Here is a 25,092-nt window from a genome sequence, read left to right as displayed (position 1 = left end):
CTCTCTCGTTCGTCTGGTCATTGGGGTGTTCTTGAGACCTCCTCGAGGTGGAAACTAGGGAGGGGCGAGACTCACGACATCTGTGGTCCGCTCCGACCTGTGACACTGTTAAGGCTTTATCATACTTCAAATCAGAAAAACAGAGGTGAATAAAACCGGAATACATGGGCTTTAGTATGTTCCTTAGGGTCCAAATGATGGTCCCTTGCTTCAGGAAAGTTGGCCCATGTTTTCAAAACCCATTGAAATCATTTTTATTATGATTACTTTTTTTTTTTTTTTATAGAAACATGTCATTTAGTCCCTAATATATGCGATGACGTCACGACACTCCACAGAGGTAAGCGTGTTTATATGAGCTTCTTTAAAACGTCGAGTTCGACAGAACAATGTGTTCTGATTTGTGCTCATAATAGTCGCTAATGATAATTGACCGAAAGTGGCTTTTAAAAATGCAGATTAACAAAGTTATTGAACGTGGAAGTCCGAATGGGTGAATACCAACTTTATCCAAGTGGATATACATTTTTATTTAGGTAAGGAAATGTTGTTTGTTTTCCATTTGATTTTTTGTATTTATGTTATATCCTCGAGTATAATGCAAAATTGTGCTTTCGTCATTGTTTACACACACACTCGCAGTGGATTGATTTTTGTTTAGTGAAAAAGGCCAAGATTTTCTATCAGTTTTTATTGCCAAGCGTTATGTGGGCTGTAATTAAACACGAGTTCACATTAGATGTCTTGCAATCTTGTCAGCAGATAAATGCTGCGAGTAACACGTTATAGAAATGTAGGCTATTGTAAACTTAAATGTTGAATAGTTAACCGCAGGAAGTTTGTTTACAAAAACTAACGGTAAATATTTTTCATCATTCATTATGATTATCTACAGTATTGTTCAAAATAATAGCAGTACAATGTGACTAACCAGAATAATCAAGGTTTTTAGTATATTTTTTATTGCCACGTGGCAAACAAGTTACCAGTAGGTTCAGTAGATTGTCAGAAAACAAACAAGACCCAGCATTCATGATATGCACGCTCTTAAGGCTGTGCAATTGGGCAATTAGTTGAAAGGGGTGTGTTCAAAAAAATAGCAGTTTCTACCTTTGACTGTACAAACTCAAAACTATTTTGTACAAACATTTTTTTTTCCTGGGATTTAGCAATCCTGTGAATCACTAAACTAATATTTAGTTGTATGACCACAGTTTTTTAAAACTGCTTGACATCTGTGTGGCATGGAGTCAACCAACTTGTGGCACCTCTCAGCTGTTATTCCACTCCATGATTCTTTAACAACATTCCACAATTCATTCACATTTCTTGGTTTTGCTTCAGAAACAGCATTTTTGATATCACCCCACAAGTTCTCAATTGGATTAAGGTCTGGAGATTGGGCTGGCCACTCCATAACATTAATTTTGTTGGTTTGGAACCAAAACTTTGCCCGTTTACTAGTGTGTTTTGGGTCATTGTCTTGTTGAAACAACCATTTCAAGGGCATGTCCTCTTCAGCATAGGGCAACATGACCTCTTCAAGTATTTTAACATATGCAAACTGATCCATGATCCCTGGTATGCGATAAATAGGCCCAACACCATAGTAGGAGAAACATGCCCATATCATGATGCTTGCACCTCCATGTTTCACTGTCTTCACTGTGTACTGTGGCTTGAATTCAGAGTTTGGGGGTCGTCTCACAAACTGCCTGTGTCCCTTGGACCCAAAAAATTTTACTCTCATCAGTCCACAAAATGTTCCTCCATTTCTCTTTAGGCCAGTTGATGTGTTCTTTGGCAAATTGTAACCTCTTCTGCACATGCCTTTTTTTTTAACAGAGGGACTTTGCGGGGGATTCTTGAAAATAGATTAGCTTCACACAGACGTCTTCTAACTGTCACAGTACTTACAGGTAACTCCAGACTGTCTTTGATCATCCTGGAGGTGATCATTGGCTGAGCCTTTGCCATTCTGGTTATTCTTCTATCCATTTTGATGGTTGTCTTCCGTTTTCTTCCACGTCTCTCTGGTTTTGCTCTCCATTTTAAGGCATTGGAGATCATTTTAGCTGAACAGCCTATCATTTTTTGCACCTCTTTATAGGTTTTCCCCTCTCTAATCAACTTTTTAATCAAAGTACGCTGTTCTTCTGAACAATGTCTTGAACGACCCATTTTCCTCAGCTTTCAAATGCATGTTCAACAAGTGTTGGCTTCATCCTTAAATAGGGGCCACCTGATTTACACCTGTTTCTTCACAAAATTGATGGACCTCAGTGATTGAATGCCACACTGCTATTTTTTTGAACACATCCCTTTCAACTAATTCAACTAATTGCTCAATTGCACAGCCTTAAGAGCGTGCATATCATGAATGCTGGGTCTCATTTGTTTTCTGAGAATCTACTGAACCTACTGGTAACTTGTTTGCCACGTAGCAATAAAAAAATATACGAAAAACCTTGATTATTCTGGTTAGTCACATTGTACTGCTATTATTTTGAACAATACTGTATGTGTTTTTACTTTTCTATTTAGGAGAGTCATCTGTAATGTAAGACACCTGAAACAGTGAGATGCATGAAGGACAGCTAATCATCCTGAAGTGCCAAACCACATGTGACCACATGAACACCCACATGTGCTTGAGAACCTGAGGATGAAAGCAGTTCTCATGGCCAGCCGGCTGCTTTTGATATTGAGCACATATTAATACATTGGCTGTAAACAGTTGAAAGGGAGAGGATGTCTTTTGTTTTTATTGCAGTACTGGTGCAAATGTTTGGACACATTACTATTTTTTTGTTTTTGAAAAAAGTATCTTGTGCTCATCAAGCCTCCATTTATTTGATTAAAAATACAGACAAAATCTGTAAAATTGTGACATTTTATTAAAATGTATTATTTTATAAAACTTGGCACAAACTGTATTTTCCTTGTTGAAGAAAGTCAATTAATATACATTCTATTTTTTGACCATTTTTCTCTCGAAATCACAACAAACAGCATCAAAACCTTATTCCACAATACTGGCAATAGTGAATTTTAGGTGAATTTTTAGGTTGAGCATTACCTGCTGAATAAAATATTTTTATAGGACTAAGTGCTTTTCAAACAGTCTGGGAAAAAAATGGACATAGAAGATAGGTGGGTTAATCTATTACAAAGTTTTCTTCCATGATCCCACTCTAGACAGTTTAGATGTGGACTTGCTTGATCAACACTGAGGATTCTTACTGGGGTCTGTCTTGTGAGTTGCATCCTAACAGAGGAAGAGACCGTTCGATGAAGACATTATCAAGTCAGTCAGATAATGCTGTTGTCAAATACTCGAGATCAAATGCTGCGTTCACACCATGGTCTACTTAGATCTGTTCATGTCCTTGAAACTGTGTTTCTATGGCATCACTATCAACACCTAAATGAATCTGCAGCAGTCACATAGAGTTATGTGATACAAGTAGAAGCTCACAGAACATTCGCAGATTACAGATGGTAATTATGAGTTCTACAAGGAGGACATTAATTATTTTTCCAAGTTGGAATCTTGTAATTACGGCAAATACACATGTGATAAATGCACTTATAAACACATGGTTTACTGTAAAAATAAGTGGTGACGTGGGTGATGTCAGGCTTGTCATAGTAATATATAGATCAGTGGTCTACACCTATAGGCCTATCAGTAAGCGTGATCGATTTTTGGATATGGTAAGATTACATTCATTTTAGTTAATTAAATAACACATTTCAGCTATCAGTTTTTTTAGAGTTGTAGGGGAATTTACAGTTAAAACCCAAGGACCAGATATGTCGCAATGAAGACCAGGAGTCAGAGATGAGTTCAATTAATAATAATAATTTTACTTGAAGAAAATAGTTTGCAATTTCATCAGCAGAAGTCAGCTTCAACACTCTCGAAGGAGTTCACAGGCCGCCCCCAGTACAATACAAAATCAACCACAGTTATACCCTGACAGAGGATACTAATTGCGTCAATACATGAGTCAACAAAATTCTGATTGGTTCCAAAACCTAGATAAAACTCTCCAAAGACGTATATCTGATATGCTGGACACTGGCAGTTGATCGTTTGTCCTGGGACTGTCTGAGCTTCTCCCTGTACAGACAGATACTAACACACGTACACAGAGAACTTATCTAAAATTCAAGGCTTTCTAGCACTGGCGAGTGTCTTATCATTACGGTTGGATACACACACATAATATGTGGACATTAATCTTGAGGAGAAGAAATACAGCACACATAAGGTTACACATTTCACTCTTGCTATAACTTGATTAATAGTCAAACAAGAAATCATGTAATAAAATAATTAATATCAGTATGAAGGATATGGCAAATCGGCATCCACTCCTTCAGTCCCCCGTTTTAGATCAATGTGGGGTCTAATACCCCACATCTGGTCTAATAAATGAGGTCAGGTGTAGTTGTGATGCATGGTAAGAATGCAGACTGTTGGTCAACTTAAACATGTGCATACTTAAAATCTCTGGTACTGGCTGACATTTCTAGTAATAAACACATTATTTTGTACAAAATACTTCCCATATACATTCTTATTTCCCATATACATTAATCTACTTACTTAATCCCACAATATCGGCACTTGCACTAGTCTTTCTTCACATAATGTCTTTTCCAGTGAATCATTCTGTGTGTCCCTCTACCTGGAAAAGTGTCCTCACTTTCATCAACATATCTTTGTAAATACCTCTCTTCCTACTACAGCTACTTCACACTTACCCTCTAAAACCAAACATTTATCCAACAGCCTTAAGACTAAATTTGCATATTCATTAACCAGATTTAACAAATCATTAAAGAAAAACGCATACACTATAACCAATTCAAAAAAAAAAAAAAAAAAAATAACCCATAAGAAGGATATTTGTCTTATTTGTTTTCTTTTAACATATCTTATACAACTATGATGAATTTTAGTTAATTTGGTCATATAGTAAAATAAACTCATTACAATAAACGTATATATATTATTCTCTGGAAGCCGGGCTAAATGAATAACCACTGTTATTGCATTCCTGACATATGTCAGACCCTCAGTCACCTCACAGATACCAAATACAGACATTGCTTATAACCTAAATCCCAGTAGAGATACCCTTATTTTATGAAAATCTATCATTTTCCCGATCAATGGTACAATTATAGAGATTGAATATCCATTTTACCCTTTCATTCCAAACTTGGTGTTAAAAACACAAAAATAAACAAACCAAAAATAAGTAAGATCAATATTGAGCCATCTTTAAAAATAAAAATAATCATAATCATTATTTCCTCGAAAACCTAGAGCAGTTCCTAGTTTATTACTTAATAGCCCTTTTATTAAGCTTTACTTTCACCGCAAATCCATTTGCAGTCATCATAGTTCACATGCTGTTTACACATACATGAACCATAAACCTTGTCATTGTTAACACATTTGGTTAAAATTACATTTTAAGTATCGAAGTGTCTAACTTTTAAAATACAACTAACCGATCCACTTATTGTCATGCATGTATTTATTTTATACCATGACATTACTGTTAACCATACTCATTGCCTTATTATTACCTTTTTTTTAAATGCAAATCTTGTCAATTATCATACCATATTACTGTACTCAGACTATATTAGCGACACATTCAGAAGCAAATCCTCAATACTTAGTATAAAGTCAATTTAGTTCTCACTGTTTTGTCAGTGATAAATGCTTACAGGTCAGCTACTTGATCAATGTCTTAAAATCCCTCGTTCATGTTTGTCATTTGGCAGTGATATTAATTTACTCAAAATTATTATAAACTAAAAAAAAGAGCACACAGATTTCCCAATACTATTACTAAATGAACAATACTATTACTTAGTTCTAAACGCCCAAATATTTATTAAAGAGACATCCTCAGTTTCTGTAAATCTGTATTGAAACAGTATACATTATCAAAAAGCCCTGTCAGTGTTCACAATATTAATTTGATTTGACCTGACAGGTGTTCATAAGCAGCTCCATAGAGCATATTACAATTGTTTTGTTCAAACAAAATTTATTATTATTATTTTTTTTGCTGTGCTATTTCAATTAATTCAAACCTCTTGTCATGGATTTGCTCCATTAAGGGGCTATCCACACGTTTTTGTTCAACTTATCTCTGTTCTACATAAACCACTACATAAAGCTTTTGCACTATATTACACAAGCAGGATTCACTGCTTTGTTTTCCCACCAGGCTTCTTTATGTGAGGGTGCTCTCTGGATAATTTGGTTAGTGACGTAGCCAATCTGTCACTGTTTTTCTGCCATCAAGTCTAAAATATTTACCTTCACCATTCAAACAACAAAGTGTTAACTTGTTAAAATTTAGACCCTCATTTAAATTTAGGCATGGATTTTAAACCCATTTTGGACGGCAAACTTAAATTTCACAAATCCAATCATATAAACACTCTTTAACATATTAATCCAGAGAGTGATTTAAATCAGTGTTATAAAAGACAAAACAAGTCATTATTACCAGTAGCAGACAGAGCTGGATAACCAATCCTCTTAAAGCTCGTCCCATGTTTGGCATTGTCTTTTCATTAGTTTTACTCAGAATTATCGACTTCTGTAAAGTAATTTCACTTAACACATCTGTAATGATAAAACACTCATTCCAGAGGTTAGTGACTCAATTGAAACAAAACAGGAACAGAATTGTCCCCCAATAATATATATATAGCCATCCTCATGCATGCACATACTTAACACATTTATATTTTAACAGCTCATATTTAAGGTTTTCCTTTTGGTATTAAATCGGAAGGATTTAAACTCAAACATTGTCTGTGCATTTTACCAAGTTTGTACCTAATCTCTTATCTAATCTCAAAATTTGCCTGTTCATTAATGATTTTTATTTTGAGAAAAATCAGCTGGGTTGTTTTGCTCAAGCACTCTCTTTCTCTCTCTCTTACTGTGCAAAATATTATTTATTTATTTATTTTGACAATTTTTGCCAAACTTTAACTTAGACTATAATATAAAATTCATTACAACATATAACCCTAAATTATTCAAATAAGTTAAAAATGTCAAAGTTTCTAGATCTAAAATCTCAGTTTAAACTGTTTAAAATACATAATGCTAGGAACATTTCTTTAAAATTATTTTTACCTTACATGCTTAATTCCCTTAACCTTTGTTATCTAAACCATCTCTTGATTAAGCAGAAGCAGTCTTCATTTTTAGCCACCACCATATCTTGTTATCATCTTGTGTCATGCCTAATGACCTGCATGAGTAAAGACTATGATATAGACATATTAGTTCAATATCATTTTAGCCTCATAAGAAATTTTTGTCTCAAAATAATGGCTGTCATCACATGGTCTCAGATGGTTCTTGAAAGCCCATTGCCACTAACTTTTTATAAATAAGCTCCTTGTCCTCAGGGTGTGATCCCCTGGCATAGTTGCATCAAGTTGTGGACGCAATCAGTCAAGGAATGCGGTTGCTGGTGATCAAGTCTGGAGGAGCTCACATTTTGAGGCAGATTGCTGTACTTCATACAGTTCCCCTCTTAATGATGCTCTAGGCCTATCAAGCATCCGCTCAACTCCACTACCATCTCACATATAACACCTCCCTTCAGGGCAGGTGCCCAGTGGCGGTGACCCCCTGCCTTAGGTTGTCCCCTATTGGCCAGAAGAGGATCTTACCCGTCATTGAGAAATCACCTCATGCACACTGGTAACCACTCTTTCCCGTTGCAACATCCTCGACAGTCTTCTTCCAGAATCCAGTATTTCCTGCAGCTTAGGAAAGGTGCACTCAAGAACCATGAGAGCCATTGACAGCACCTACTAGTGTTAAAACATTGAAAAAGGTTAATCAAACTAATATTTAATCGCTAAACTCAATTGGATACCTCCAAACTATCATGCTGAGATTACTCAGTGAATTTATTTTTCACACCAGTCCATTCATTGTAATTTTCTGTTGCTTCTGTAGCTGCAGCCATCACAGTTTTTTTTTTCACTAACCCAGAATTCTGTTCAGTATTCCTTGTCAGGACTTTCAACAATTATATAGGAACTGGAACAGGTCTTATGATATTATTCTTTGTCATTTAAACCTTCTATGCACAGAGAATCAGATTAAATCATCACTCAGTTACTTCTGGGATTATTTTTAACAAATCGGCACATACATTTATAAATGTTTATTTCTCAGGTTCTTTCTAAGTTTAAAGCCAATCAAGTTTTTGTTTTAACATTACAATCAGAATTAAAGCTCAGACTGATCATTCTTTAAATTAATTCAGAGAATATATATATATTTTTAAAGTCAGAGCTTCAGAGCCAAACTGTTTACAGCATTTGCTCTCTTCGGTTTCATTATTTCTATCAGGGCTGACCAGGTTACCTAATTTGTCTGTCATATTTCTATCATAAACCAAAAACATATTGAGGCGGCGATCTTACCAACAGCACTTGACTTCTGCGTGATGAAATTGCAAAGTATATTCCAGAATTTCCATATACTGGTCCAATCCAATCAGGGTCATGAAAACTACATTTTAGCTCTTTTGGGGTTGTTCCTGAGGCATCTCAGATCAATCAATACTTTCCCTTTGCATATATCCCTATATTTTTATAGGTGCACATATGAATTATCACTATTTATTTTTAAACACTAATTTTGGACACTCTTTTCCCTAACCACTGACCTGGCCTATTTCTAAGCTCAGGGCGCCCCTGTCTGTAATGGTGGGTGATCGAGAGTTGGAAGAGCGAGATACGACTAGAACCCCCGTCTAGCGTCTTACATTCTTCTCGGGATTTCCCATACCCCTACTTTGGCTTCCCTGGCCGTAAATGCACTGCCCTTTATGGCCTCTCGTGCTTTTCGGCTCTCTGTGCTTGACCCAGCACTGCCTATTTACGGCCCTATGTGTCCCTTGTCCCTCGGTGCTTGACCCAGCACTGTCCTTTACGGAGTTGTCACACAAAATGTTATTTTACCCTTGCTTCTAGAAAATCCTCAATCCGCTTAACAGTTTTGTGTTGCCTGTAAACATTTAATTTCAAGGTACACTAAAGTTTCACTTTTACCATAAATGGTGTTTACATGGATCGCAGTTTACCAGTACGAACCCAGAGTTTGGTAAACAGGCCAATTAAAACAATTAAATATTAACTTAAAACTAAAACGAAATAAAAATTAATCCGAGATCAATTAGAACAATTATTGTTTTATTATATATATATATATATATATATATATATATATATATATATATATATATATATATATATATATATATATATATATATATATAGACGGTTTCATCGGGCGCACGCGCCTGGAACTAAGTTAACTTCCGGTTTGTGTATATCGATCTGGCTGCAGTGCCTTCTACAAACGCATTTAAAGTTAAGGTGATCAGTAGACTTAAGTTGGGCTCAGGTGGTTGTGCTGCGGGAAGCGTTTCCCATACATTTATTTATTTTTGGAGACTCGCCACGATTTTAAAACTGATCGATTTTCAAAAAGGCTTCGTTGAATAAACATGAGTAATGTTACGTACTGTACGTTTAATAATAATAATAATTCCTTACATTTATATGTTTAAATATCAAAACGAGGCACAGGTGTTTTTATATCGCTGTATTTCTGAAGGAAGACTTGCATGTTATATGCCTAATAAAGCAGCGTGTGAGCGTACCAGCTCTGCTTTGTATACAGCTGTTACTGGGGAAACCTCTATTTCTCGCGCTTTATGTATATGCTTTAAAACATCTCCTGCTGGCAAATAATGAATTTGCATTTTCATTAAGTCCGCCTGATCCATGCAGCAAACATATTTTGTTTGTTATCAAAAAACATCTACTCTAGAGGGACTTGGCTGTTGTTATTGATTCTATTTTGAAGTCTACCGGAAGTTAAGTTAGGTCCACAAAAGCGCTCACGCGCATTAACGTTTGTTTATGTTGTTGCCGTTGAAACCGTCTATAACAACAGTTATTATCCACTACTTGGCCGTGTTTGGATGTTTGGATATGAAAAGGGATCGACCAATCATTTTTTCATATTGTCCTGGCCACGCCTACCTGTATTTACTCGCTTTACGCCTGCTGTAGTTCATTTGGATTTCTATGTTTCTGCAAGTACTCCTCGCTGCAGACTTCGGATTGCAGTATTGGAAAGGAGTGGATGTTTTTTTTTTTTTTGCCCAGGCCATTTGTTCGAGGCATTTGACTGCAGAGAGTTACCGAAGAAACATTCGTTCAGAAAATGAAGCATCCAACTGTACTGAATCTGACAGCATCACCGTGAGTAATCAGTTTCAGAACGCTTTGTCAAATGGTTTGTATGTTTTTTTTTTATATTATTATTTTATAACCATGGTCCGTTGATACGTTTGATATTTCTTCCTATCGGATGATGTTAGAAATTCATAGCAGTGGCCTTTTACATTACCCCTTAAAAAAAGTGATAATTTGGACAGAGGGTCAGAATAGGGTTGAAAATAATAATAAGGGTTTGTTTTGTCAATATCAATATTTAAGTGAACCTCAAGGAATGTAATTACAATAAAAAAGATATATACGGGTCATTACAATTTAAAAGATGCGATTCTAATCAACCAATCAACATGGTGAAAGAGAGAGGCCTGGCCTTTTTTGAATATTAAATGAGAAGCTTTTACGTTGTTCCCATCAGGCCGATCACATCAAGAACTGTAACAACTATTATTTACATTATATTACATTACATTTACATTTAGTCATTTAGCGGATTTAGTCATTTAGTAGACGCTTTTATCCAAAGCGACTTACAAATGAGGACAATAGAAGCGATCAAAATCAACAAAAGAGCAATGATATACAAGTTCTATGACATGGACATGTCTCAGTTAGCTTAACGCAGGACACATAGCAGGGGCTTTTAAATAATATAATAAATAAAAAGAAAACCGATTGAATAAAAAAAATTAGAGGCTCATGTTAGAGTTTTTTTTTTGTGCTTTTGGTGATTGTAATAAAAAAAGAAAACAAGTATACAAAAAGATTAGAAAGCTAGTTAGACTAGAAAAAAATCTATTAGTAAAAAAACTAATTAAAGGGATCACCCAAAACTGCAAAAAAAAAAAACATATATATAATTATAACAATAATAATGTGTGATTAATTAATTGCCACACTGATTAGATTCAACATTTTTATCGATTTACTGCTCTAGCAGAAATACTCCATATGCTATAAGGTTCTGTGACTTATAAATGAGATAGAAAAGCAGGCCGTCCTATCAGAAGCCAGCCCGCCGGTGTAGCATTCGATTCTGTTCCCCTCGGAATGTCTGTTCCACTTTACGCAAACATACTACAATTCTTGCGTAGTTGCCGAGTTACTATACGTACGATCAGAACTAGCGTGCGCAAGAAGCACGACTGGATGTACGGCAAGTCAAATGGTTCAAAATACCTTCCAAATTCTAAACTTGAAAATAGTTTTAAGACGAGAGGTTTTTCAACTTGAAATTTATTTCCTTGTTTTGTTTTTCAATCAGATTTATTATCACAATGTGGTGCTTGAGGCTTTGGCTATTCTGTTTTATACTGTCGTATTAATTTATGCTCATTTATTTTAATATATGCCTTGCTGTTGTTGTCATAATTCATAGTGACCTTTTTCCCCTTTATTCAAAAAACTGTAAACCTGGTTAACAGACTCTGTGCCTTGGTCAGAAAGAATGATCTTTGTTGCCCCAAACCTGTGAAATAAATTAATGCAGTACACAATGCAGTACGCTTCATATTTAGTCAGAATAGCACAGGCTATTTTGTGTAATGGTCAATAATTTGACGAGGAGTGAGGCCAGGTGTAGTGATTGAAGATGAGCTGCACCTGCGCCCCACCGCCGGTATTGAGTCCCACGTAGGAGATGGAAGGATATAAAACTGGAGCGACGACCGTGAAGGACGAGAGAGGACCAGGCCTGGCACATTATTTTATGTTTTGGCTTTTATTTGTGTGCTGTTTTGTGTTTATTTTTGATTATTAAAATGTTTTTGATTGTGCGCCGGTTCCCGCCTCCTTCTTCCCAATGATTATGGAGATTTTATCGTTACACTCACTTTACTATGAGAAAACGTGTCAGTGTAGAGACGTTATTACTTAAAGGGGGGGGGTGAAATGCTATTTCCTGCATACTGAGTTTTTTACACTGTAAAAGAGTTGGATTCCCATGCTAAACATGGACAAAGTTTCAAAAATTAAGTTGTACATTTGAAGGAGTATTTTTGTTCCCAAAATACTCCTTCCGGTTTGTCACAAGTTTCGGAAAGTTTTTTTCGAGTATGGCTCTGTGTGACGTTAGATGGAGCGGAATTTCCTTATATGGGTGCTGACGCACTTCTGCCGGAAGAGCGCGCGCTCCTGTATAGCGAGGCTGAGCAGCACAGACATTTCACTGATCAGAGCGATTCACTGATCAGAGCGAGAGCGTCGCGAAAAGTCACAAAAGAAGTGTGTTTTTGGTTGCCAGGGTAAGACAACCCTGCACAGATTACCAAAAAAAAAAAAAACAGCATTAAGGGACCAGTGGATGGAGTTTATTTTTACAGAGCATCAACGGAGTTGTGCAAGTGTTTTTGTTTGTTCCCTGCATTTCGAAGATGCTTGTTCACAAGGCCCAGTTTGACGACGGATTTGCGTATCGTTTATTTCTTAAGGATGATGCAATCCCAAGGAAAAAGGGTCACGATCGTGTGTTGGAACCGCAGGCAGTGAGTAAAACTGCTTCAAATATCTCTGCCTCCTTGTTAGTGCGTCCCCTCCCATGCCGAGACCCGGGTTCGAGCCCCGCTCGGAGCGAGTCGTTGCTGCTGCTGCTTTCGTTCAGTTTCAGCCTCTGGATCTGATTCTGGATCATAAATAAACGTCTGAATCTGACTGTAAGCCATGGTTTGTTTTGGATGATGGGTTTTCCCTCACGATAATGTCACAGCTTCCACATGCTCTCAACTCAAAAGCCTATTCGCGCTCGTGATTCTTTAGCTCCGCCCACACGTCACGCCTCCAGTCGGTCGTGTTTTTCCGGCAAAAATCGGTACAGACTATCTTTCTCTTATGAATATAATAAAACTAAAGACTTTTTGGATTTATGAAGGATGCAGTACTACTCTATATGTACTCAAGATTAACAGGATATTGAGTGAAAACGAGCATTTCACCCCCCCTTTAAAGTACTTCGCTTACCATCAACTTGGAAACTGGAGGAACATCTGCAAATTAAATATTTCTCCTCTTTTTTTTTTTTTAAGACAAATGGATAAACACCTTGAGTTTTGTAATTTAGAATTTCCTCAAATAGTTTTGACCTATATGAGGCACTATATTCCACTGTTATCAGTAACAAAGGTAAACAGATTAATCAAATATAATATTAGTTAAAATGTTGTTGCTCTATATCCCCCTTCCTCAAATTTTCCCCTGGAGGTCCAATGCACTGCAGAGTTTGGCTCAAACCCTGATCAAAGTCACCCGCCTGTGATTTTCTAATGATCCCAAAGACATTGATTAGCATGCTCAGGTGTGTTTGATTAAAGTTAGAGCCAAACTCGGCAGGAAAGTGCATCTCGAGGTCCAGATTTGAGGATCCCTGCTCTATATGGAAATAGTTATATAATACCCTGAGTTTGGACGTCAACACGGACAGATTACGCTAATTTGCAATGGAAAAATTAAACTGCAAAAACTTGGACATAAGACAAAAATAAAGGAACAATTGCAAGATGAATAAAAAACAATAAATGGGAGTCTGAGAACTATTTTACTATGCTGCAGTGTAGCAAGAGATTTGTCCCTTTTTGCTTTCCTTACATCCAGGTGTGTTTGGTGTATTTGCATGCAGTAGTGTTGCCAAATCCGCAGAATTTAGGCTACTTTGGGGAAATGTCTGATAAACTATTTGGTTGGGTTTATTACACGGGCCAGGCAACCGGAGGGGAAACAGGAATTCCAAAGGGGAACAGAATCGACTGCTACACCCCCCAAAAAATCTTAAAAATCATATCTTTTTTTTTTAATCTTCATTGATGTTGCTCATATGTACTCGTAATATTTTCTTCAGTTGGTCAACAGTATCCTTTCGAGTCCTTTATTCTTGTTATTGCTTTTATTTGATACTGGTATACTAATCTTACATATTTCCTTATTTGTTTAGTTTTTAGGGCTGGACGATTAATCGAAAAGTAATCGAAACTGAAATTCAAAACCTCTAACCGACGTAATTTTCTCATGCCGGTTATTTAGGTTTTTTAATCCTGTTAATACTTCCCCATTAAAAAATACTACCGTGTGTGTAGCCACATGACTCTGCCCCATCCAGTCAGTGGCATAAAAGCAAAACACGTAGTGTAGTAACACACATAGTGATGGCGCGCGAGCCTTGAGCCTTGCGTCTTCACTAAGCTTTGTCAGTTGTGTTTGTTTTATGGTTTGGACATTCAAGAGATTAGACTATCGTATAGGGTTGTCTCGATAGTCTATAAATCTTTTAATCGCACAATAAAAAAAAATTAGCTCGATAATATTTTCGGCCCCGATAATTTTTGTTCTATTTTCTCATGATGTGATGTGGGGTTAGTCTGGAGCGCAGGCTGTGGACAGCCCCAGAGACAATTTATAAAAGGACTTTGACAGCCCACAGTAGAAAAACACCCTTTCCGATGGCACAGATGTCTGGGAATAAAGAGAAAACGTCTCGCTAGAGTGACCAGCTTTGGGAAGCGCCTTGTCAGTGCTGTCCTGTGATTTATCACTAAAATAGCTTAGAATCTCAAAAAGCATATATTTCTACTTTTGAAGGACATTTTTCTATTTTATTTTTATTTATCTCTTACACCGAGCAATAATCTGTAAGAAATGTTATAAACATGGATAAAATAACTGCTGATAGTGAGCTATGATGTTAGATTGCTCTTTCAATAGGAAAAAATATCCCACCTTTAATATCCAATCATATTTACAGTACAAACCTTGTCAGTGAACTATGAGGGCAAAAAAACAAAACAGAAACAAAATCATCTTTCATTAATCATATTCGAGGTAAAATGTTCAATTAATCAAGGTTTTGATTTTAGGCCATAATCGTCCAGCCCTACTAGTTCTCTTTTCTTCTTTTTCTTGCGTTATTTTTTCCCTTTTATTACATCATGTTGTTTATCCTTGTGTTGTGCCGAGTTGTGTTTTGTTGTCTTGAGTGGTGTGTTGTGTGTTCTTGTGTGTTTGTGCTGTGTTTTCCCTCCAGTACTGGGGCCCGTTTCACGAAGGAGGTTTAACCAACTCTGAGTTTAAACTTGAACTCTGAGTTGACTTACCCTGAGATAAGAGTTTTCAGTTACAGAACAGCTGAAATGAGTTGGTTTAATAAACTCTAAATTGACTGACATATTCTATTTAATGTGTAAAAGTAGCAATTGTTTGCAACAGGCTAAGTGTAAATAATAATTAGATGCTAGTTATACTTTATACTGGCAGATACATTTGCACCACACAAAAGTATTGTTATACATTAACAGGATGCAATAATAACAGATTGTAAGTTATTATATTTACTACAATTATAAATAGTTGTATTATTATTAAACACTTGTTTAATTTACTTCCACTTCACACTTTACTTCCACTATTAGAACATTGTGTTCATTTTTATTGAAAATAAATTCTAATGTGACATGTGATGGGAAAAGTGAGAAGAACGAGCTCGGCAAAAGCCGGACTCTAACCCAATCAAGTTTTCCGTGCCCAAAACATTACTGCCTACACCATTGAAGCCGTTATTCCAAACTGTCCTCCAACCAATACGCTTGTATAGGTCGTTTGTCCAAATCCCTGAAATATGACCCGTCAGAGCTTATAATTTTTTTATATTTGTAACTGGGGGGAAAAAAAGAAGAAAAAAAAAAACACTTAGTAAGAATAGCATTTTTCCAGCGTGCATTAATGAAGTGTTTAAAAAGGGGTAGGAGACCAAAAGAAACTCTGGTTTACCGAAGAAAACCTGCTTCTGACCAGGTTAGGTTCATAGAGTAAGTTACTATGGTAACTGACTCTTTGAATATACAGTAAGTTAGCTCTCTTTCAGAAACGGGCTTGACTTACCCTGCTTTTTCAGGTTTGACAAACCTCCCATTCTGAATATATATATATATATATATATATATATATATATATATATATATATATATATATATATATATATATATAATATAAAATAAAAATAAATATATATAAAATATTAAATTAGGGACGTGACCATGTTTTGCTTAAGTGTTTATTTCTTTAATTTCTAATGCAACCTTTTCACACCACAGACTGAACAAAATTAATTGGTTGGTAATTAGCCAATGGCTAATAAATTCTCAGATTTTACTCACCAGTGTGTGAGTTGGAGGTTAAAAATAAGTTTACCACAGCTATATGTAGAGTTGTTCCGATTCCGATACTAGTATTGGAAATATCTCCGATACCACAACAAATTCTGGCATCGGCGAGTACATGAACTCATGTACCGATCCGATACCATTTTCTTAAACAAGACCTAGTTATGAGCGCTAGCTTTGCCTAACCGCAGCACGGTTCTACTTCGCTGCTCAGAAAGCATTGCAAACACAGGAAGTTGTGCTGTGTTGCCACAAGCAACCCCTGTTTAGAGCAGCGAAGAAGAAATGAAGACGCGTTAGCAGCACTGATCTTTATATGACTGGATCGCTCATCGCGTTCTAAACTGCCAACAGACAGTGAAGCCGCTTCTATATTATAGATCAGTGGTTAGCAGTATGTCTCTGTAGTACCGGTAGTTACTGACTCCCGAGTATATTCGGTACCCGCAGCTGCGTTCAGTCGCTTCTGTGTTAGTCAAAGCACAGGGCTCCAGACAGTAGCGGAATATATACTAGTGTCTGTGAATATTAAACTGCAAAATACTATTTAAATATTACTCCTGTAATTTCTACATCTCTGTGGGTGACGGGCGCAGATGCACAGGAGCTCGCTGTTTTGTAGTCTCTGCTGTGTGTCACTATATGAGGACATGAACACATAAACCGTTACTTCATGAGAATTTACTGTTTCATTTGAGAAAACTGTCATATCATAAACACAGACACTCAAAGATCTTCATGGCAGCCCATTAAAATAAATGTTTGGTTTAACATGAGTAAATTGACAATATATTAAGCTACTGTTGTAGCCTATGTAGTAATAATAATAATACGTCTCTATTAATAATAATAATTATGCCTAGACGGTTGCTTGTTTTTAACTTGTTTTGTTGTGAAGAGATTATCTTATTAATATATCATTTTTTTATATTCCTAGACTTATTTGTTGCAGTTTTTTATACAGTTATATTGTAAAACTAAAATACCTTTTTTAGTTTGAGTTGTTAGATTTTTGCCTGCATTTGAAGTTCTTTTTCACCTAAGAAAATAAATAATACTGTCAAATTCATGTCAGATAATAAAAAACTGTAATGAATACAGTAGTTCACCATGTATTTGTTCATGTCTTATTAAGGGATCAGTCTGAAACACACCATAAAATAATTCTAGCAATTTACACAGGGCTAGTAGAATATACAGCTGTATACAGATACACACCCAGGTATCGGATCAGTACTCGGTATCGGCCGATACCCTGAGCCCAGGTATCGAATCGGTATCGGGAAGAGAAAAAGGGTATCGGAACATCTCTAGATATATGTTAACTCGCCGAACACTCTCTGACAGAGCACTTCAGAGTTTCACTCTCCGTCAGGCGATCTGTGTTTTTTTCTTCAGTTCATCTCAATGAATATGCAGCTGTGTTTAATGTACCGTAGTGTGAACTCTAGTGTGAAGGCGCATACATCGCCTTCACTTTCTCTCACACACACACACAGAGACTGAGAGAGAGAGGGCATTGACGCGCTACATTTAAACAATATTTTTTGTTGTATTTTCCTGTCAAAATAGTGGCGTTCCTATCTAAGTCTTAAGCTTTTAAGAACAGTTGTGTTTTCCGATAGCATTAGTGTGTGGACTTAATACGCAAATGGCAATCTCATTGGCTGGTTTTGATTTCAGCAAATCAGTTCCAGCGAATGCACAAAACCCATTCATCCTTAGTAATCTTTAGTGAGATTTATAGTTCTTCTTATTAGAATTTGTATCAATATTATCTTATTATTTTTGTTAGCCCCCCCCCCCCCCACCTTTTTTTTACAGAATCACTGAATGACAAAAAAGCATCACCACCATTACAGTTAAAATTACTAATATGCATTTAAACATGGTTATCAAGTTTACTTCTAATTACTAATGTTCTAATTGTATATCAGTCTGGTGAGTAAACTAAAATATTTACTAGCCAATGGCGATTAAATTGCCAAGAGGGTCTGTAGACGGTTGTTAATTGTGGTCACCTGGCCCCCGTTTACTTTTCTCCCTTTATATTGTTCCGTTTCTTCCTCTTGTGTTGGCTGGTTTGTCTTGTGCTCTAGAAACAGTTACTGATTTTCTGCTCTTGTTTTCCAGTCTTGCCCTGTTATTTGCTACAATTGTGTGTGTCCTTGAAATAGTTTTTGTTTTGAATCTTTTTTTTCTTTGATCTTCAATGATATTGCTCACTTTTACTCGTAATTTTTTCTTTAGTTGTTCATCAGTATCCTTTCTAGCCTTGTATTCTCGTTATTGCTTTGATTTGATACTGGTAGTCTAATCTTAGATATTACCTTATTTGTGTAGTTTTTCTTCTTTTTCGTTTGGTGTTTTTTCTCTTTTATTACATCATGTTTTTTGTCCTTGTGTTGTGCCAAGTTGTTTTGTTGTCTTGAGTGGTGTCTTGTTGTGTGTTCTTGTGTATTTGTGCTGTGTTTTCCCTGCAGCCCTGCTCTACCAGCCTGACGCCTGAATCACAAATACTCTATTTGCAGTATATGTAGTCAATCAAATAGGCCTGGGTGAAAAATCGATTGAATTAATTAATTTGAATTTTTTGTTACGGGCGATTTAAAAAACTAAGTAAATCGAGTTTTTGTGTAATGGTGCATTTTTGGCTCCCCGGATCTTCCGTAGCGTTAGTTTCACATGGCAGTATGGTAAGCGACAACAACAACATCATAGCACACACGAAACAGCAAGCGACAACATGGCTACTGGTGAGAGTTAGAAGTTTGTTCCCAAGAAAGGAATAAAATCATCTGTTGTTTGGAACTGGTATGGGTTTGCTGCTACAGACGTGGAGCAGGAGACCCCACGCTGCAACATTTCCCTAAAGCCCATCGCAGTCAAAGGCAGCAGCACCACAAACCTATTCCAACACCTGAAACAGAGACATCCAGGCGAATATGAAAATGGGGGTTACATTTCTCTTGCTTTTGATTAAATAAAAGCAAAATTTGCTTTAAGTTGTCTGCCGTTTGTACTTATTGCTTTCCTTAAGTAGGGGGGAAAATCTGGAAAAAATAGGAAATCGAATTTAAAAAAATACAATCGGAGATTTTATTTTTAGGCCATATTGCCCAGCCCTGCGATCAAACTTATTAGAAGCACTTTTGGATGTAGAAAAACAAAGTTCTTTAAAGATAACGTATGAATGCTCCAATCCAGGGGTCTGGGGTTCTTGTCAAATGACAAACTCAATGAGACCCCCCCCCCCCCCCCAAATAAGATACAGTTGTTTAAAAAAGAAAGTGTGAATGCTCCAATCCAGGGGTGGCAACCCTTTTTTGTGTGGGGTTCTACTGTTCAAATGACAAAATCAATGAGATCTGACCCCCCCCCCCCCCCCCCCCCAATAAAACTTGTGGGGACCAACACATTTATCAATATATTCAATTAATCTAATAATTAAATAAAAAATTTCAATTATGATATTCTTCAATTATTACATTATGTTGAAAGCACCAGGTCGTGGTCTGGAAAAGTCCACGAGCCTGGACTCAAACTCAGGACAAACAAAATGCATTTTGTACCACGCTGCTCAAAATGTTATCGGAGGTGACAGCTGTCACTCTGTGAAAACATTTAACGATTGACTGCACTAGTAGAAATACTCCATATTCTATACTCTTTGGTGACTTATTACAGCTTCTGTCCTCTGTGTTCAGTTTCCTGCAGGATCGCTGTCTTGGATGGTGATGTTGAGTGGTGTCCCTCCACACCATATCTACAGGAAGGGACCAAGGTATCCGGTGGTGTGATGCTCTCACTCACCCTTGCACAGCTGAGTCACTCTTACCATAACGAATACCTGCTTTATATCTCTCACTGACAGTAAAGATCAATAGTGAAGCTTCGCTCTGTGGGTGACAGTTGGGGTCCAGTTCAGGTTCTCGCTGGAGGCAATCTTTGTCTGTTTTGTCTTTGGTTAATGTTTCTTTCTTTGTCTTGTCTTTACACATTGCTTTGTCTTTGTGTCTTCCGTGTGTTCCAACTCCTATTTTCCCTTGGTCACGGCCTCTTGTTTAATCCTTGTCTTGTTCCCATTATATTAATTGTGGTCACCTGGCCCCTGTTTACTTTCCTTCCTTCATTTTGTTCTGTTTCTTCCTCTTGTTTTGGCTGGTTTGTCTTGTGCACTTGACACAGTTATTGACGTGCTTCTCTGTTTTCCAGTCTTGCCCTATTATTTGCTGCGATTGTGTGTCCTTTTTTTGCTTTTGATTTTCTCTTTTGTTTTTTTATTGATTTTCATTGATGTTGCTAATGTTTAGTCACAATTTTTTCTTTAGCTGTTCTTCAGTATCCTTTCTAGACTTGTATTCTCGTTATTGCTTTTATTTGATACTGGTAGTCTAATCTTACATATTTTCTTTTTTGTGTAGTTTTTCATTTCTTCTTTTTCTTGCTCTATTTTTTCCCTTTTATTATGTCTTGTTGTGTCTCCTTGTGTTGTGCTGAGTTGTGTTTTGTTGTTTTGAGTGGTGTGTTGTTGTGTGTTCTTGTGTGTTTGTGCTGTGTTTTCACTCCAGTCCTGCTCTACCAGCCTGACACCTGTATCACAAATAGTCTGTTTGCAGTATGTAGTCGAACAAACATATTATATGCATTTTTCGATGTAGAAGAACAAAGTTCTTAAAAAAATTAAGTGTGAATGCTCTGATCCAGGGGTGCTCTCCCTTTTTTGTCTGGGGTTCAACTTTTCAAATGACAAACTCAATGAGATCTACCCCCCCCCCCCCCAAATAAAGTGTTTGGGGACCAACACATTTCTCTATATATTCAATTAATCTAATAATTAAATGAAAAAAGTTCAATTATGATATTCTTCAATTTTAACATTACGTTGAAAGCACCAGGGTGTGGTCTGGAAAGGTTCACGAGCATGGACTCAAACTCAGGACAAACAAAGCGCAACTGTGTTTTGTATCACGCTGCCAAAAAATGTTATCGGAGGTGACAGCTGTCACTCAGTGAAAAAATGTCAACGATTGAATGCCCTACTAGAAATACTCCATACTCTGTACTCCTTTGTGACCTTTTACAGCTTCACTCCTCTGTGTTCAGTTTCCTGTGGGATTGCGGTCTTGGATGGTGATGCCGAGTGGTGTCCCTCTACACCCTATCTATGGGAAGGAACCAAGGTGTCCGGTGGTGTGATGCTCTCGCTCACCCTTGCTCAGCTGAGTCGCTCTTACCATAGCGAATACCTGCTTTATATCTCTCACTGACAGTGAAGATCAATGGTGAAGCTTCGATCGGTGGGTGACGGTTGGGGTCCAGTTCAGGTTCTCGCAGGAGGCAATCTTTGTCTGTTTTGTCTTTGATTTATGTTTCTTTCTTTGTCACTTCTTTACATGTTGCTTTGTCTTTGTGTCTTTGTGTGTTCAAACTCCTTTCTTCCCTTGGTCATGCTCTCTTGTTTATTCCCTGTCTTGTTCTCATTTCATCAATTGTGGTCACCTGGCCTCTGTTTACTTTCCTCCATTTATATTGTTCCGTTTCTTCCTCTTGTGTTTGCTGGTTTGTCTTGTTTTTGAGTTAATGACTTGCTGCTCTGTTTTCCACTCTTGCCCTGTTATTTGCTGCGATTGTGTGTCCATGTTGTAGTTTTTGCTTTTGATTTCTCTTTAGTTTTTTTATTGACTTTCATTGATGTTGCTAATATTTACTCATAATGTTTTCTTTTTCTGTTCATAAGTATCCTTTCTAGTCTTGTATTATCATTATAGCTTTTATTTAAAACTGGTAGTCTAATCTTACATATTTCCTTATGTGTGTAGTTTTTCATTTCTTCTTTCTCTTGCTCTATTTTTTCCCTTTTATTTTGTCATGTTGTTTCTCCTTGTGTTGTGCCGGGTTGTGTTTTGTTGTCTTGAGTGGTGTCTTGTTTTGTGTTCTTGTGTGTTTGTGCTGTGTTTTCCCTCCAGTCCTGCTCTAACAGCCTGATGCCTGTGTCACAAATACTCTGTTTGCAGTATGTTTGTAGTCAATCAAACATATTAGATTCACTTGTGGATGTAGAAAAACAAAGTTCTTTAAAGATAAAGTGTAAATGCTCTAATCCAGGGGTGCCCACCCTTTATCTTCTGGGGTTCTTGTCAAATGACAAACTCAATGAGATCTACCCCCCCCCCCCCCCACCAATTATAACTTGTGGGGACCAACACATATATCTATATATTAAATTAATCTAATAATTAAATAAAAAATGCTCAATTATGATATTCTTACATTTTAACATTACTTTGAAAGCACCAGGGTGTGATCTGGAAAGGTCCACGAGCCTGGACTCAAACTCAGGACAAACAAAGCGCAACTGCGTTTTGTACCACACTTCCCAAAATGTTATCGGAGGTGACAGCTGTCACTCTGAAAAATTTTAAAGATTGACTGCCCTACTAGAAATACTCCATAATCTATAGTGTTTGGTGACTTATTACAGCTTCACTCCACTGTGTTGAGTTTCCTGCGGGATCGCTGTCTTGGATGGTGATGTTGAGTAGTGTCCCTCCACACCATATCTATGGGAAGGAACCAAGGTGTTATAACTCTTATTTAAAAGTGGTAGTCTATTCTTACATATTTTCTTATTTGTGTAGTTTTTCATTTCTTCTTTTCTCTTTCTTAATTTTTTCCCTTTTATTATGTCATGTTGTTTCTCCTTGTGTTGTGCCAGGTTGTGTTTTGTTGTCTTGAGTGGTGTCTTGTTGTGTGTTCTTGTGTTTGTGCGGTGTTTTCCCTCCAGTCCTGCTCTAACAGCCTGATGCCTGTATCACAAATACTCTGTTTGCAGTATGTTGTAGTCGATCAAACATATTAGATGCACTTGTGGATGTAGAAAAACAAAGTTCTTTAAAGATAAAGTGTGAATGCTCTAATCCAGGGGTGCACACCCTTTTTTGTCTGGGGTTCTTGTCAAATGACAAACTCAATGAGATCTACCCCCCCCCCACCAAATAAAACTTGTTGGGACCAACACATATATCTATATATTCAATTAACCTAATATTAAATAAAAAAATGCTCAGTTATGATTATTCTTCAATTTTAACATTACATTGAAAGCACCAGGGTGTAGTCTGGAAAGGTCCACGAGCCTGGACTCAAACTCAGGACAAACAAAGTGCAACTGCGTTTTGTACCACACTGCCCAAAATGTTATCGGAGGTGACAGCTGTCACTCTGTGAAATTTTTTTACGATTGACTGCCCTACTAGAAATACTCCATAATCTATAGTTTGGTGACTTATTACAGCTTCACTCCTCTGTGTTCAGTTTTCTGCGGGATCGCTGTCTTGGATGGTGATGTTGAGTAGTGTCCCTCCACACCATATCTATGGGAAGGAACCAAGGTGTCCGGTGGTGTGATGCTCTCACTCACCCTTGACAGTGAAGATCAATAGTGAAGCTTCGCTCGGTGGGTGACAGTTGAGGTCCAGTTCAGGTTCTCGCGGGAGGCAATCTTTGTCTGTTTTGTCTTTGACTTATGTTTCTTTCTTTGTCATTTCTTTACACATTTCTTTGTCTTTGTGTTTTCAAACTCCTTTCTTCCCTTGGTCACACTCTCTTGTTTATTCCCTGTCTTGTTCTCATTTCATCAATTGTTGTCACCTGGCCCCTGTTTACTTTCCTCCATTTATATTGTTCCTTTTCTTCCTCTTGTGTTGGCTGGTTTGTCTTGTTATTGAGTTATTGACTTGCTGCTCTGTTTTTCACTCTTGCCCTGTTATTTTCTGCGATTTTGTGTCCATGTTGTAGTTTTTGCTTTTGATTTCTCTTTTTTGTTTTTTTTATTGATTTTCATTGATGTTGCTAATATTTACTCATAATGTTTTCTTTTTCTGTTCATAAGGATCCTTTCTAGTCTTGTATTATCATTATAGCTTTTATTTAAAACTAGTAGTCTATTCTTACATATTTCCTTATTTGTGTAGTTTTTCATTTCTTCTTTCCCTTTCTTTATTTTTTCCCTTTTATTATATCATGCTGTTTCTCCTTGTGTTGTGCCGGGTTGTGTTTAGTTGTCTTGAGTGGTGTCTTGTTGTGTGTTCTTGTGTTTTTGCGGTGTTTTCCCTCCAGTCCTGCTCTAACAGCCTGATGCCTGCATCACAAATACTCTGTTTGCAGTATGTTCGTAGTCGATCAAACATATTAGATGCACTTGTGGATGTAGAAAAACAAAGTTCTTTAAAGATGTTCTTTAAAGTGTGAATGCTCTAATCCAGGGGTTCACACCCTTTTTTGTCTGGGGTTCCTTTCAAATGACAAACTCAGTGAGATCTACCCCCCCCCCCCCCACAACCAAATAAAACTTGTGGGGACCAACACATATATCTATATATTAAATTAATCTAATATTAAATAAAAAATGCTCAGTTATGATTATTCTTCAATTTTAACATTACTTTGAAAGCACCAGGGTGTAGTCTGGAAAGGTCCATGAGCCTGGACTCAAACGCAGGACAAACAAAGCGCAACTGCGTTTTGTACCACACTGCCCAAAATGTTATCGGAGGTGACAGCTGTCACTCTGAAAAATTTTAACGATTGACTGCCCTACTAGAAATACTCCATAATCTATAGTGTT

At 37.0% G+C, this 25,092-nt stretch overlaps 1 long non-coding RNA gene across 1 annotated transcript; it reads right to left on the bottom strand.

Annotated features, from left to right (window-relative positions):
• Positions 1–3,845: 3,845 nt before the first annotated feature.
• LOC127952493 (uncharacterized) lies at positions 3,846–6,903 on the bottom strand. Its single transcript, XR_008152967.1, has 2 exons — positions 6,017–6,903; positions 3,846–5,983 (listed from the first exon to the last, which is right to left on the bottom strand). It is a non-coding gene; the product is annotated as an uncharacterized LOC127952493 (long non-coding RNA).
• Between the last annotated feature and the right edge of the window lie 18,189 nt (positions 6,904–25,092).

This window comes from Carassius gibelio, chromosome B3 (assembly GCF_023724105.1).
Source record: "Carassius gibelio isolate Cgi1373 ecotype wild population from Czech Republic chromosome B3, carGib1.2-hapl.c, whole genome shotgun sequence".
In the NCBI taxonomy this organism is placed as follows: Eukaryota; Metazoa; Chordata; class Actinopteri; order Cypriniformes; family Cyprinidae; genus Carassius; species Carassius gibelio.
Note: the sequence above shows the minus strand (reverse complement) of the source record. Positions and strands in the feature narration are given on the sequence as shown.